Raw genomic sequence first — 4719 nt, forward strand, 5'->3', positions numbered from 1 at the left:
TTGAGCAAAAGATAAAAAATTGTTTGCTTGTCCATGGTTCACTCAGTACACCACTTGGGTTAATACTTCTATTATATGGTTACCAGTACAGAAGTCAGTGCTTTGCTTGTGAAACAAGGAAATTCAAAGAAAGAAGTCACAAGCCTCTTTTACGATGGAAAGCATACCACAGGCTCATACGTTACATTGCAACAAGGCTTGGGTTATATCACCCAAATCAGTAGTAAAATTGGGGACCATATTCTATCCTAAGATTCAAAATTAATCACAATACATGGATAGAAGGGTTTAAACATCAACCTTCACTCTCATTCCTGTCATCGAAAAATACACATGCATCGTCATTATAAACTGGTCATTTGGTTTAGAAGATAATTAATCACGATTAATCAACAATTACCTTATGTATTTAGTGTCAAATCACCAAGAAGACCAGCAGATGCCAACACATTGTCCCGCCTCTCATTCAAATTATGCAGAACCCAATGACAAACAAACTTACGACATATATTATGGATTTCCTCCTAAACATGAAACATTGTAATGTTACATGTTTGAAAATGGTAACAATGTATTTGAGTGGAAATTAAAAGTAAAAATTACTACCTCTGTGTAATCTGACATTGTATATTTTCCCCACATTTGAACACCATCCCATTGATGCATGCAACTTAACACATATACGCCACAATCACTCCTATTAGTGCAGTAATAGGTTATTTAGCGTCAATTAGCATAATAACATTACTACAAATTACTTGTTGCACCCTAGAACTCACCCATTGTGCTGCAGAGGCATATCATGAGATGTCATCCTCAATATCGATCCAATGCTCGATAAGTTTTCATCTAAAAGACGCATCAACTCTTCGAAATGAGTCCGCTACAAAACAGTACACAAATTATTACAATAAAGAACTCCTACAACATGTTGCACAATGGAAGAAGAGGAAGCCAGGTAAGTCATGACACACCATTAACTCATCAAGCTTCTTTTGATCACGCTCTCGGTGACGGTGACTACCGATCGAGTCCAAAACATGTAGAATCTTTTGATTTTTATCAAGCACATAACAGTACCAATGATTTTGAAAAAGGGCAGGTGAAAATATCTGCAACACATTTTGAACCCAGCATTAAACTTTGACGAAAAGTTTTATACTCCCAGCTCGGATGATGTGGTCATACCTACCAAATCACATGCTTAATGTTTAATGTTCAGCATTATTTGAAAAAGTTATGGATTATCAGCAAGTAAAATTGATTGGTGTAATTGATTCGGGTAATTCCGATACTAAATGGTGCAATTGAACTTATTTTACACCATTATTCATATTCAAAATTTACAACTCTTCGATGGAATCAAGTTTAAAGCATGATAAGTAGATTAATTAAAGCATGATAAGCATTAGAACTCTTAAAATATGAATAAAATATTTATGAGTTCTTTTTTTGGTTGCTTAATTCAATATACAAATATTTATTTAATAATAAAAATTAAGAAAGTATAAATAAAAAGACAAGTATTTTAGAATACCTTTTAATCAATTTGCAAATCACAATTGTACTAGAATCGAAGCCTAGACATGGCAGGAGTATGTTCCAACCACTACCATGAGAGCCCCATGATTCCAGTGTTAATTGTTTGTAAATTATATACTTTATAACCATGTTTACTTTTATTCCACTTTTACCCAAACCCCCTTAACCCAAATAAAACATAAAAGTCTGCTCAGCATTATTAATGCACCTTCACAATTCCCCGAATTCCCAATCAAATTCATCTCTCTCTGCAAATCCCGAATTCTTAAGTTTTTTTTATTGCACTATTGATGCTTTTAATAGTGAATTAAAGAGAATTGCAAGTAAAAGAAATCTTAAGTCTTTTTTTATTGCACTATTGATGCTTTTAATAGGTCATTAATCATCACTTGGTGGAGATTGAGAAAAATAATAATAATTTATTTTATTATTTTTAAATGGACAATGCATTATACGCTTGTGGTAAATTAAATGTATTATTTGGTTACCACAACAAAAGTAAAGTGATTAATTGTGGAGCAAAGCCAAATTCAAAGAAAAATGTCACAAGCCTTATTAAAAACATGATTGGGAATTACTCATCGGGCTTCCAGAAACATGATTCTACAGTTTTTGGAGAAGTTTGGGCAGATTTTGGGTCGGATTCAAGGAGGGACAAATTGGTGATGTTTGAGAATGGTGATGGCTTTCATGGGGGAAAACTTCATGGTTATGGGAGGAAGGGAAGGGAGAAAATAAGAGAGGAAGAGAAAATAAGAGAGAAAAAAAAAGTGGTGTGAGCTTACGAAAGATTCTAGCATGATAGGTACTAAAAGTGGCATAAGTGTCCATTACTGACACGTAAGCAGATTCTAAAATTAAATTTATGCTGATTTGGGTGGATTCATTCTTTCTTTTTTTAACATTAATAGATTATGTGTGTCTTTGGATTCAAGTTGAATGTATTATGAATGAACTTTCATCTCAATCCATGTTGATTTCACTCTCAACAGGCGTTCAAGATAAAAAGTGAATGAGACTTTATAATACATAACATGGCATGCAACGATTATGTCTCCAGTAGTTTATATATTGAATAAAGCATACTCAAACAAATCTTTTGTACATACTAGAACTATGATTTGTCTCAAAAGAATTAAATTGAAGCATAAAAATCTTAGCACTAAAGTAGAAAAATGTTATTTCCACTGCTAGACACTATTGATTCAGGTAGCTGCAAACAATTTGCTAAGACGCGAGGCCTTCCATATACATACCGGATTTCTCAATTACAACATTAGCAAATGGTAAGTGTTAGCTCTCTTATAAAAGAGCTTACAGAAAATCAATGTATCATAACTCTTCCATCATTCTTGTCTGCTAAATATGGCCTAGCCCATGAAACAAGACTTTGTCCCCCGCTCGGGCGCTTTTTGTCCCTCGATCTTCTTCCTGTTAAAATCTCAAGCAACACAACTCCAAAGCTATAAACATCACTTTTTGAAGTCAAGTGTCCTAGTAAAAAGAAAGAAAATTGTATCAATTAAAATTTGCATTTCAAAATTGTAATTCAAGAAAGAAAGAAGTTGATGTTATCCAATCCCAACTGCTGATTTTTTTTCTGTTATCAATTAAAATTTGCATTTCAAAATTGTAATTCATATGTGCATTTAACATTGTTATGTTAGGCTATTTACACCACCTCTAGTGCACAATACTGGTATGCAGTCTGTGATGACAGGATGTGATTCAAGCAACCTTGCCATACTGCCCACCTACTGCCCTCAGGATTCTCAATTGTTCCTGATGGCCTAGAGTCAAGGCCTTCCAGTCAAGGCCATTGGTGATTACTACAAGGAAGGAAGAAAAGTGAAGTCAATACATGAGTGATGTGCTTCCAAGTAGGATCATATCAAGATCACTGCATTTGTTTCCAGGGCTTCACATTATTACACTTAACTGCAATTTTAATCTAAGTGAGTTCTCTACTACTTTGTAAATAATGATCAACATAAAACATAGCCTTCATTTATGGAAGATAGGCCTTCACAAATTGTTAAGGACACTCACGAGCATATACAGTCATAACAGTTAACAGATGCCCTGTTAGCACCATCTCCTCTTCAGGTCTAAACACAAACTCCAAAAAGGGAAAGACAACAAAGGGTAACAAAGGAAGAGCTTAACATTGAAGGTAAACTAAAAGGCTATGGAGCTAATCAACAAGAAAAACTAAACATTTTCATCAAACAATTGTCTGTCACAATAAGCATTCAAGTTCTATGAAACATAACTATTGTCAAAATCAGTATCGAATTCCAACATTTCATCAAACACCTACAGGGCACAACAAGCAATTGAGATTCCCACAACAAGAGAGTCACAACATTCAATTCTCAAATTCATTCAATTCGTCCCCAATAAATTACATTCCAAAACAACTCCTAACATTCACCCTACACAAAAATATGAACCAATTCAAATTGTTTATTGAAGAAGATTAGAGTTCAAGCTGCTAGGCTCACCGAACATTGTGAGCACCAATTGTTCATCTAACCTAAATTAGCACCAATTGCAAGTTTGCTATACTTAGTGGAAACCCCTATTGTTCAATCACTCTCAGTAAAGTGAATAATGGTGAATCAAATGAAGAGAGTAATAGGACTAACCCCATGTCAACATCATCATAGTCTTCATCGGCCATGGTGAATCGCCGAGTTCTGGGCATCACCCTAGTCTTCATCGGAGGCCATGGTGAGAACCTAAGAGTGAAAACCATCGGAGACCATGGTGAGAACCTGAGAGTGAGAACCTGAGATGGAAGACTTAACCGGAGCCCACCATGGTCATCGGAGGCCATGGCATGGCCATCAGAGAACCTAAGAGTGAAATGGAAGAGAGGGTAAATGAGGGGGGGGGGGTAAAATGGTAATGTTAGGAGAGAGACAAAAGACAAGGGGATATAATGGTAATATGGGGGAGGGGTACAAAATGTAACTTTAATTTTTTGACAGGATAAAATGGTAACTTACCAGAATAATTTCTGGCCACACAAATTTTTTAGACTTTCAATTTATTTTTTCCCTATTTAATTGTGGCTAGAACTTGTTGTGTAAGAGGTGGTGTTCGTACATGACCTAAGTTACTAACGCACCAGAACCAGTTCCATTGAGACACGATTTCATACATATAGGAACA

At 35.2% G+C, this 4719-nt stretch overlaps 1 long non-coding RNA gene across 1 annotated transcript; it reads right to left on the minus strand.

Moving 5' to 3' along the window:
* Positions 1–2577: 2577 nt before the first annotated feature.
* LOC130749864 (uncharacterized) lies at positions 2578–4331 on the minus strand. The gene is made up of 3 exons (XR_009023119.1): positions 4191–4331; positions 3224–3371; positions 2578–3036 (listed from the first exon to the last, which is right to left on the minus strand). It is a non-coding gene; the product is annotated as an uncharacterized LOC130749864 (long non-coding RNA).
* Positions 4332–4719: the final 388 nt, after the last annotated feature.

Source organism: Lotus japonicus, chromosome 3, assembly GCF_012489685.1.
Source record: "Lotus japonicus ecotype B-129 chromosome 3, LjGifu_v1.2".
Lineage (NCBI taxonomy): Eukaryota > Viridiplantae > Streptophyta > Magnoliopsida > Fabales > Fabaceae > Lotus > Lotus japonicus.